This window comes from Rhyacophila brunnea, unplaced genomic scaffold (genome assembly GCF_057557595.1).
Source record: "Rhyacophila brunnea isolate RB1 unplaced genomic scaffold, BYU_Rbru_1.0 scaffold_23, whole genome shotgun sequence".
Classification (NCBI taxonomy): Eukaryota; Metazoa; Arthropoda; class Insecta; order Trichoptera; family Rhyacophilidae; genus Rhyacophila; species Rhyacophila brunnea.
In genome coordinates this window covers 23974241-23986743 of record NW_028232893.1, presented here as the reverse complement: position 1 = coordinate 23986743, position 12503 = coordinate 23974241, and the positions used below count along the sequence as shown (strand labels likewise).

At 34.5% G+C, this 12503-nt stretch overlaps 1 protein-coding gene across 1 annotated transcript in view; it reads right to left on the bottom strand.

Moving 5' to 3' along the window:
- The window catches only part of Rbp (RIMS binding protein), a 252736-nt gene that overhangs the window by 191710 nt on the left and 48523 nt on the right, over positions 1 to 12503 (bottom strand). The window lies entirely within an intron of this gene.

The window sequence follows — 12503 nt, the reverse complement described above, 5'->3', positions numbered from 1 at the left end:
GCTATTTCTGATAGTAAAGACATAATGAATAGATCAGTGAGATTTAAAATAGTAAAGCAAATAATCATGGCGTACTTATGGCCTTTCCGCTTCATAAATCTAATTAGTCAGCCAAATATGAAACTGCCGTAAAACGTATGATAGCATGGTGGAATAACTTTGTTAAAAGTGCGAAGCATTGTTTTTTTACACAATATTTCTCATTTTTAATAATCTATGTGAAAAAATAAAATGAATCGGCAACCTACACATCAAACTTCATTGTTTCTAATGTAGTTATTTTGTATTAAAAGTTTTTTTTCTGTTATATTTTCCATAAAAATTGATAAAAAAATCAATCCCGAAATCCCGGGATTATGTTTATCAATCCCGGGATTCATAGGTATCGAAAATAGCCCGGGATTGGATTCCCTAGTTACATAAAATTAAACCAGAGAAAAGTCATTTATATTTATCAACTGCCGTGTTTTATATTTCACGACTAACTTTAAAATTTTTTTTCTCTAATTTTAATGACGTTAAGGTAATTGTATTTGCTTTTGATAATTGTTTACTTATATGTTTGTAAAAAGAAAATATTCTATATTTTGCTGGTCTAATAATGTGTATTGTATTTTTTTATGATTATCCGACTTTTAAACCAATAAATAGTAAGTAAGTTATGTAAGTCAGTATCACACTCGATCGAGAGTGTAAGTAAGCTCGCGCGATCGACAATAGTTGTATATAGGATATACTGCCAAGTCACTTCACCATTCCATCACCAAACCATAAAAAATAAAAGATAAAAGATAAACATATTCGTATATCTATTAAATATCTAAAAATATGTCCGTTTAAAAAAAATCGGTTAGTTACATGTTCAAACACGCGCGTTAACATCATTTTACTCTCTACTTCAATTATAGTTTGTCAATTTATGGCTACGGCCGTATGTTGTAGCTTAACCACTGGGATATGCCAAAAGAAATGGCGTATTTCAAAAAAACACTACCTTATTCTTAGGTCAATAATTATTATAAAGAAATCATTATTCGTAGAATGTTTATCACACTTGAATGGTTAAAAACATACCTTATAATGAGTATCTTTAGAATTATCTTCAAATGTGTTAATCTTGCCCATTTTTTGAATAATAAAATGCCCAATTCTTGACAAATTTGGGATCACAGAGATTATCAATATAATTTTTTATCGCAAATATTTCACTATAATATTGTCAATATAAATTATACTGATGGTTTTATAAATGCGTTTAAAAATTAATAAATGTAAAAAATCTTAATACCACTGCACAGTTTTGTACTGAAATATGACTATATTCTAAAACATTAGAGCGAGAGGTTTAAAAGAATACTATTTTATGTAATAAAAATACTTTATGCAGTCATCAAATGTTTAAAATAAATATATAGGGTAATAAGGCTTCAAAATTATATAAATAGATTATCTACAACGTTTAAGGTATGTCCAGGATCATGCTTTGAAAATAGAACAAAAGCTCCATTTTGACCTACGCAGAGCATGTCTCCCCTTTTTTGAAACTAACTAATACCATCTGCAATTTGTATTCTTAGTTCAATGAAAACAAATAAGTATGACTGACAAAGTTTTTTGTGCACTATTGATGTCGGATATCCAGCCTACCTCCATCCTTAGCCACTGATACACATAATGTGCACAAACAGATTGAAGATATCGTAAGTTAAAGTCGGTGTCGAAACATTATCAATATGACAACTTATAAATTTCAGATAATTATTACTATTTAGACTAATATTTAACCTGATCCGTGCCACGGACGAATTAACTCGCCAAAGCATATGTCGCATCAGGCCACGGACGAATATATTCGCGGGTTCTTATAAACGTCATAACTTCTGAATAAACATTCTGTGTATATTTTCTAAACAATATTTATCATTTTAGTTTGAAAATATTCACGATGAACTTGATAAACATGTTATGTTGCTAAGTTTTCACAAATATTTATCATTCCGTTCCTATTTCATATTTTTTAAAGGACTTTGGCCTACAAGTGTCCACCTAGTAAAAATTGGCTGGCAGTGATAAGGTTAAAAACAGATTAGATAAATTATTATATAATAATATGTACTTGTTTACTAATTAACTTCTTGTATCAAACGAAAAACGAATTAATGTACAGTATTGTTAAGTAAATAGTACACGGTTTTTAATAATATCATAAGGATTATACTGTGCACTATAATAAATGAATCAACACTGTTAATGACTGGAATCTACATAACTTCCATAAGCGTAGACCCTCTACGGATCAACGTAGGCTTTTCTACAAGACGCAGATATTGTAACGTTTGAATATAAATCGCAACCCACATAATAATCCATCAGTGAAGCGTCAATTACATTGAGCTACTTTACGAGCTGTTTGTTGACGAATTTAATAGCGGGCGATTCAGCTATTGTTATTGTGATGATGACACACAAAACTTTCCATTCGCTGAGAAGCCACAAGCCAGCGACTATTTTGACAGAACGTAGCTCGTTTTTTACCGGATGGTGCTACTGCACTCTACTGCGCTCTACTGCGCAGACGCAGTAGGCCCACACGCCAGCGTGTAGCGTGTTTACAGGCAGATCGTAAATTCGCCAACAAGCAGCTCGTAAAGAAGCTCAATGTAATTGACGCATAAGCGAAGAAATCAATGAAAATTTTGAAAATGTAATATATTGTAATAAAGTAACCACGATGGCCGCGTGGCTTAAACGCCGGCCTATAGAGTCGAGGGTCCCAGGTTCGAATCCTGGGTCTGGCAAGTACACATATTGTTTTTCAATTTGTGTATGAGTCAGAGTATGGACCTAATAGGTTGAGCAAGTGGCTGACATCCATTTCTTGTAAAAATAAAATCTGTTAATACAATCCTCCACTCTGTGGAGGCCCGTATGATCCTATTAGGATAGGACATGTTCAAAAAGAAAAAGAAAATATTTATTTGTAAGTACCTACAAGGATGTCGACATGTCATTTTTTCAACTCGTGCGTGCTACCTGTGCTCCTGTATGGCTGTGAGACATGGCATCTTACTAAGCTTTAAAGATCTCTACTTTCAAGCTTTGAGAATCGATGTCTCCGCCGAATCTTAGGGGTACATTGGTACGACCACGTTACAAACACCCGAACGGTGTGCGCGGACACTACAGCGTTTGGTGATTGAGGTAATCTCGAAGAGACGCTTTATGTAGCAAGTACATATTGTGTTCCGGATGCCGCCAAAGAGTGCAACACTTCCTACCCTTAGTGGCTTTATCCAACTGCTTACATACTGCAGTCTGCAATTTAGAAGAGATCTTTATTTAGCTACGTATTTTTTTCGACTAATAACGAGGTATAAATAAGATCTCGGCCATTCTGCGCAGTGTTGACCTGTGTGTCCCTGATAACTATCTTGGAAATCGGGAGCATCACTATTGTTTGTTCTCCCAAGGTGCATAACCAAACTGCCACTGGTAATGCCAATTGGGAGGGCGATAACTATGTTCAACCAAATTGCTTCGGGTGTTGATATATTCCACTTGCATGAGAGTGAGTTTAGGTTGACGCTATTTTATAAATTCTTAAAATAGGGTCTCCTAAGCCTACTCGGGGATGGGACGACTGGACTCCGGACAATTGGACGCCGCGCTGTCGTAGACACGTATACAGAACGTAGACGAGGTATTTTAATCAGTTTCTATCAACTACTTAGTAGTTTTAATTCATTTTACTCTAAACATAATGTATTCTTTATTGCAGGTTGAGAATTACCATGCCTAAGGTTTTATATAAAATAAAAAACTCTTTTTTCGTTGGAACTTAAACATATGCACGATTAAATCATTATTATTTACGTCTGCATATTTACATTCTCACCAACTATTAAATCGTAATATAATCATTTAAATATAAATAATAATATTACATTTTTACAAGTACTACCTATAAGTAACAACGTCTATTTATTTTCGAATTCCGTGGCGTCCAGTTGTCCGGTGCAAATCATCCTAGATCCGCCAACTCAATGTACCAACCTCTTTGAATAATTATATATTAATATATATATTATAGAATATTATGTATTGTATTTCCACTGCTGTTTATATTATGTTCTCTTTTTATATTTTCATTTATACTGTTTTTATTACTTTTTTCTTTATAATTATGTTTCATGTCATGTTGTGAACGTCTTGAACTTATAATTGGTAATGTTCACAATATGTTAAAAACCAAATTGATGTGAATGATTGAGTGTTGAATGTTTCAGTGTTAATCTCATATAGTGCGGTACCTATGTCAGGTAAAATATTGTGTTAGTTCCTATCTAACGAAAGTATGACAGTGGAATCCATTAATTTCGAGATTTTCCACCGAGTCGACGGTCCGTATAAATTAAGTTTCCAGCAGAGGCGCGCGAGCACGATGTGTCAGAGATCGCTTACATGTCGGAAATGTTGACTATCACTGTTACGGGCAATTAGCCTCCCGACGCTCGCCGGGAAATTATTACACTGCTGTGTCAGCGCAGCAGAAAGAGCGCGAGGTAAAAAAAGACTTTAAAACTAAAATATGATTCGACTATTTTACAACGTTTTTATTAGCTCGTATTCTTGTTTGTCCGGTACAAATCTTACAATCAATTTTTAACTAACTTCCCGTCTAGCTAGACATTTGAAACTTTTAGAATATATCAGAACACGATACCAATGAAAATGCATTTTTAAGCAGAATTGAATTCATTTTCAGTTAATTCTGTTTTGTATGGATAGTTATTTCAGAAAAATCCGTAAAAAGTAAAAGACTATTATTGGTTGCTAAGGGAGTGATCCTAGTAACTAAATTATTAATATATACGTGCGTTACTATGGAAATTAAAATGACATTTCAGTATTCTATATTTGTTTGTTTGTTTTTATTTACTTCATATCAATTACAAGTTTGAGCATAATAATTCAACAGAAAATTTAAAAACGTTGTATATAAAAAGTTTTTTTTATCTTGTGATTATTATGATTTTATATTAGTCATGCTATATGAAAGGAACGGGCCGAACTTCAGAGTAATACTATATAAAGGTGAAGCCGTATTTCTTGCGTATAACGCACGGTAGAACTTCAATTTTATTATTATCAACTTAACTATGAAACGAGACCTTCCCTGCCACAACACTGTATGTAGAATTTAACAAATGTTGGGAAAATGAAAAAAAAACGTTTTGAAGCAAAAAGAAGTTATACAAATAACATTTTTATTTCATTTTTTAGATTATTTTTAGTGGTCTACTTACAAAAAAGAAAGCAATAACACTATGCATGAAAGGTGCATGCTGGACATACTGCTTAAGGAAAAAAAACAGAATTATAATTGGATAAGAAAGCAAACAGTGTCATGAAATACTTTTGCCTGGTATCGCGAGAGATGATTTCCAATCCTGGTGTCCTAGTAAATTTGAATTTACATGCGCCTGTCTATCACCTACATGGTCGCAGCCATGATTTATTTTGGAACGGAATCGTTTCTTTGTGTCAAGCCTATCAGGCACCATTAGCGAGGGGTGCAAGATTAGTAAATGCGCTCCCTAAAGACATAGACATTTTCAATGAAGTACTTTGCATTTTGTTTTTTTATTGTATAAAATTGTTAATGTTTTTTTATTAGTATTATTGTTATAATTCTTCTTCTTCTCTCTTGTGAGAGTAATGTTTGTTATAATGTAAATCTCATATTGTGAACGACCTGAATTTTGATTTGTTATGTCGACAATGTTTTGTTTTCTTAAATAAATAAATACAATTAATATTCTGTCTTTGCAATCATAAAATAAATACTATATTCATTATAATATACCTATAAATAGTATAAATAATATAAACAATATACCTATATTGTTTTATTATAACGCTCATATAAATTGTATTTCTGGATTTAGTTGACTAGAGCCCTTTCTCATTTGTCGATTTAAGCTTTTATGTGGTCACGCGACGTTATATGCTATCTCGCTCACCCTCTGTATTAACTGCCCATTAAAAATATTATTTGTTACGTGCTTTGTGGACACTTTTTCTGATAGAAAGAGACGAAATAAAAATAAGAATCGAATGACAAATGTTTACTGATCCATCGTGACATACTATGTAAGTCATTATAAGTAATACCTAAGTTTAAAATATCATGAATTGTAAGAAGTTCAAGAATATCTTCCCTATGAAGAAGGCGAAGTTAAAAAAGGTTAATAAAAATATTTATTTAATTAACTCTAAATCATGTTAATCATTCAAACTTTACACTACAATCGTCAGCATTTGTCAAAAACCACAATCGTTCCAATACAGTATTATAGCGCCTGTAGACTGCATGGATTTACTGGCAGCAATAGTGTGTATTTTAAACTATCGTGACAAAAACTGTTTACACGTAAAAGTGCTGACTGTCTCTCCAATCTCATTCTTCAAGAGTAAGCTAGACGCGATGTTGTCATTTTATGGTACTATTTGACAGGTAGTCAAAGTAGGTTAACCTCAAAATGAGTATAGTTCGTTTTTTTGCCGGCAGGTTCGTCACTATCGTTCTACTGCGCAGGCGCAAACCGATAAAATCCCTACTGTCACATGAAAATTCAGAAGCTTCCAAACTTTTTTCATTAATGCATGCAAGCTTGCCAACAGCAGGGTAATACATGTTTACCCATACATTTTCTTACTATTAACAGTAAATCCATGCACGCGTAAATGGGGTATTACACTACTATCGTCCGCATTTGTCAAAAACCACAATCGTTCCAACACAATCTTAGATTCACTCAAACAGTAAATTTCATAAATTAGAAGATATTATTATCAAGATGTGATGTGATCAAGGAACTCAGAAATAATGAGAACTGAAATACCTAACGGGTAAGGAGAAGCAGGCAACCGATCTCGAGTAAGGAAGAATAGAGGATAAATTTAAACACGTGTCAAGAATACGCTTGTCCTTCATTCTGACAACTGCTCTGGGTTTATACATTGACGCTCATTCAATATTGGTGTATTTGAAGGTTGCAACACACACTATTGCAAGTCTATAATAATGTGTGGTTCATTTTCTTAGGACACTCACACATTCAAAACCCTACGTCAAAATGTAGTGTATTGGGGTATTTTTAATGGCATAGGTACATATTCCAAATGCATTTAAAGTAGAGAATGCATCATAAAAAGTACCATACAGGGAACTCAGAAATAGTGGAAACTGAAATAACAAACAGGTGTGGAGAAGCATGCAACCGATCTCGAGTGTGGAAGAATACGGGATAAATTTAAACACGTGTCAAGAATACGTTATACCTACGTCGAATACTGACAACTGCTCTCGGTTTATGCATTGATGCTCATTTAATATTGGCGTATTACACACACTATAGTAGCACAACGTGGTATGCAGAGGTGCATGCTGGGGAAAGGACAAAAAGAGGACTGAGTGGATTATGAAGCAGACAAGGGTTTGCGATGTAATAGAGTTTATTAAAAGCCTTAAATGGAGATGGGCTGGACACATAGCTCGAAGAAGAGACACTCGTTGGACAAATCTAGTCATCCAGTGGTATCCAAGAAGTACAAAACGTCCGCAAGGTAGACGTAGAGGACGCTGGATCGATGAAATGATAAAGTTCTGCGGAAGTACGTGGCAACGCAATGCACAGGACCGAGAGAAGTGGAAGCAGCTTGAAGAGGCCTTCATCCAGCAGTGGATGGATTCAGGCTGATGATGATGATGATGACACATACTATTGCTCGTCTATAATGCGTGGTTCATTCTGTAGGGCACTAACACATTCAAAACCATGCTTCAAAATTTACTGTATTGGTATATAGCCTATCGGAATTCTATTTATTATCTGTTCTGTGTGTGTGATATTGTTTTTTTTTAAATTAAGTACATTGATTTAATCACAATATAGTCAATGTCTTGAGGGAACGAAGACTCAGGTGGGTTGGTCACGTTATTAGATGCGATGGTTCTAGAGCCCTCCATAAAGTTAATAAAGGAACCTCTGTAAGAATTCGGTCAAAACTGCCACCAGAGGATATGGACGGATAACATCAAGAGAGGCTCAGTATGGCTGACTGGAGATAGAGCGCTCAGGATAGAGATCCTGGAGGATGGGTTTGCCATGAACGTGTATGGTCTGTAGCACCAACTTAAGTAAGAAAGTACATACATTGCCCATTTTGAACTAGAAACACATAATGCAAAATATAACTAATGACTGCTGCTAAAGAACAGCATTTATGACCAAAACAAATAAAAATAGAGTTAAATATTAATACTATAGACCGAAAGTACTTTTTACTACTACAAAAATAACATTCTAATGGATTTAAGTTTTGTATTATTCCATTTGAGTCGTTTTTTGCGACCCGGGTTTCGCCTTTAGGCATCTTCAGGCAATATGTACACTCCTCAAAAGGCAAATACACACTGACAACGAATGCAATGAACTCTAACTTAAATAACAGATCAATACAATAAAGTAGGTACAGATTTTATCACCTACCTATTAAGTCAAGGAACACAATAAAAAATATATATACTTAACAAATAAATTATGAATAGTGAAGAACTTTTAAAGACTGATATTATAAATATATCTCATTAGTTAAATCTATTAATTCCCAATACGTTACCATTGTTCCTAGAATGGACGATTTTCCACCTCTTGAGTGTAGTATTTTTATTGTTTATAATTACTAATGATCTATTATTAGGTTTTGACGATTTATAATACGTCTATCGAGTGTATTATTATTATTCATTATGTAGGAGGTTCTTTACAAACACCTTAAACCATTCTTAATTTTTTTGTTATATTTTTTTATTGCGATCCTTGAGTTAATAGGTAGGTGATAAAGTTTTTACCCACTTTATTGTTTAGAGGTAAAAGTATTCCTTGTCAGTGTGTATTTGCCTTTTGGTGAGTTTACACAGTGCCTGAAGATGCCGAAAGGCGAAACCCGGGTCGCAAAAACGACTCAAATGGAATAGTACAAAACTTAAATATTATTATATTATTTTATTCTTCTTTATAATAATGTTTCATGTCATGTTGTGAACGTCTTAAACTTATAATTTGTAATGTCCACAATATGCTAATAATGAATAAATTGAAATTGAACAACTTTATAGAATGACTTTGTAGAATGTTTTTCTATAAAAATCTTTTTGTAGAAAAAATACGACAGCCGACGGGACTTGAAGCTGTATCTGCTAGATTCGCGCCAGTATGTTTTACCAATTAAACTACGGGTGTTTTAGATAACTACGACGATTTTAACTAGTAGTTGTTACATGAAGTTCCGTACAATGTATAGCCGTAGATATGCACGGCTGCTCTTCCATGATGCTATAAACGTGTCTGAAAGAAGTGATTTTAAGTGTTCATTCCATCCCGAGACGGAGCCGCACGGGACTGATGCTGCAACCATGCACCGTAGTGCTTAAAGATGGAAGTTAAGAAAGAAAAAAAATCGACTGGCTCTGCTGTCCACTAACGTTAAGCGCCCTATGCATCCGCATACTGAGTGTCACGAGTTGAAATGGATGAGTAATAAGTATACAGAGGACTCGGGACTATCCCGTTCCCAACATATTAGAATTCCAAACTCTGGGCCCAAACACGCATAAAAAAAATGATATTTTTCTAGACCCAAGACCTGAACCGGCATTGTAGGCCGACACGTTATCGATCTGCTATCGTTGGCGTAGTTAGTAATCATCACCATCATTATCATCAGCCTGAACCTATCCACTACTGGATGAAGGCCTTTCAAGCTGCTTCCACTTCTCTCGGTCCTGTGCGTTGCATTGCCACGTACATCCACAGAACTTTATCATTTCATCGATCCAGCGTGGCAACGCAACGCACAATACCGAGAGAAGTGGATTCAGCTTTGAGAGGCCTTCATACAGCAGTGGATAGATACAGGCTGATGATGATGATGATTTAACTACAGGCAATGGGGGTCCGGACTCACATACTTCTGTCCATTGTTTTTTCGCTTGAATTACTTGACAACCATCAGGGTCTACTAAGAAATATGAAGTAATTGGTGACAAATACTACAGTCATTAATTTCCGTTCATATTTCAGGATCTACGACTTATTATGTCATACAGTTACGATATTCTGATGGCGTATGAGTCAAGAACATTTTTTCTCAAACATGTCAACTTAATAAATTTGAATATCTAATTTCCAAAAAATTTCGTCAACAAAGGATACAAAGAAAAACTTTAATTACTTTATACTGGGGCTTGAAATGTGCACCGAATCCCTGTTCCGTCAGAACCCCTTTGATGTCACGTTTTCGCAAGCTTACGCAATTCAGGGGAGTAGGGTATCACGGCATCCGCGCGAAGTACATACACATAAAGGCAATGGAGGATCCAAAAGGGGGAACAAAAAGCATAAACATCCCTTGGACAAATTTTATTTTACATTATCATCATAAACCAAAACCTGGATAAATCTCTCTCTCTCTCTCGACCACGTCCGATTCTAAGAAGATCATATAGGCCTCCACAGAGTGAAGGTTTGTATTAACAGATTTTGTTTTTACGAGAAATGGATGTCAGACATTTGCTCAACCTTTTAGGTCCATACTCTGACTCAAACACAAATTAAAAATCAATATGTGTACTTGCTAGACCCAGGATTCAATCCTGGGACCCACGACGCTGTAGGCGGCCATCGTATGTACATACAGCAAAAGTCAATCCATCACATTTTAACAGATATGCAATATTCATATTTACAAAATAAATTTATGAATCTTTACACAATAAATAACCTAGTATAAAAGCCACACTGGTGTGTGAAGATATTAGGCCGTTGAAGAGATTTGCTAAAATTCACAACAACATTCAACCGTAAATGGGAACTATAAACTTTACCTTCAAAACAGTTTTATACAGGGAATCATATTTATAATATATTATTATTTATTTGTATTCTTGAATGGTATGAATTGTCGCATATTGAATCCTAAAAGTTTACTCCCGTAGAGCTGTAGAAGTTATATATTATCAAAAATTATCCCAAGATCTTTATTTTTGTAAATTAGGTTTCGAATGACCCCCCTCGACCCTTTTCTGGATCCGCTAGTGCACACATGCGGGGTGTTTTTGGAATCCTGTTTACCCCACGCGGGCATCTTGCCCCGGCGTACCCCGGCGAGATAAATGAAGTTGTCGCCAGCGTATGATATTTATTGCCTCCGATTCAATCGACTCGGCGGCCGCTGTTTATGGGTCATCGGCATTCGTGGGGGAGACCGGGCCAAGTAAGGCGGTGGGGGTAATGGCGATTAAAGCTGATTCTGTATTCGACACCGTGAGAAATACTGTGGAAGTGATTTCTTTTTGGAAAAATAACAGAAAATTGTTATTGATTCTTCTAACTACTAACTAATATGTTAGCTAATACTATGTATATAGCTATATAATATATTTGTTAACTAATAACTAATGTGTTAGCACATTATATTCCAGTCAGATTATAATGTGATTTTTTATAATAGGGGGTATATTTTTAGATTTCATTATCAAGTAGTGAACGTATGTGCTGTTTTTACCCCCCATGTTGTTAATATCTGTTCTGAAGGTTGCGTTGAGTGTGCGTGATATGGCAATTCGGGTAGTGAGGAATGATACACATTGGTTGCATTTTCTTGTTTGTATATTGTATATAATATAATTTAACTTTATATGATAAAGTTTTGATACACACGGCACTAATACAGGACTGTCGAATTAGTTTTTATGTTGAGTTTGATGGTTTACATTTTGTAGATTTCGAAGGTTTACGTTTCGTCCTCTTTAAAGGGACATTGATAATGTCCCCTTGAAGAGGACGAAACCGGTACAGAATTTAATTAAAAAGTGGAATAAGTACTATAAAACTGTGTTTCATTTAATCACAAATAATTAATTAAATATTTATGATGGTGGATGAAAAATACGATTTTGAAAAAGATAAAAGTATCTCAGATTATGTCAATCACTTTAAGATTATGTTCGATTCAAATTGTAGAATTTTCGGAAGTGCATTTAATCGAAGTGAAAATGTTAAAAAATCAACAAATTGGCGTTAAAATAAGAAATTAATGTATTAACCAAAGGACTTTTAGAGTAATTATTATATGAATGAATATTCGTGTTGCATACATAATAGTATAAAGCAGCGACGTTCCTAGACAAAATGCCGTCCTAGGCAGTGCCAAAATGTCGACACATTTTTTTTATACAGTACTTTTTATCATCCTTTTATTACTCCAATATCTAAGAAATGTGTTGTATGGACACATTACTAATAAGATATACCTATTATATCACTAAATCTAATTTAAATGGCATCTCTGCTTCAATATACAATATTTCGAGTCTACAGTTTCAGATAGGTACATTTAAAAATACACTTAACAACTTCCAAAACTCGCGAGTGACA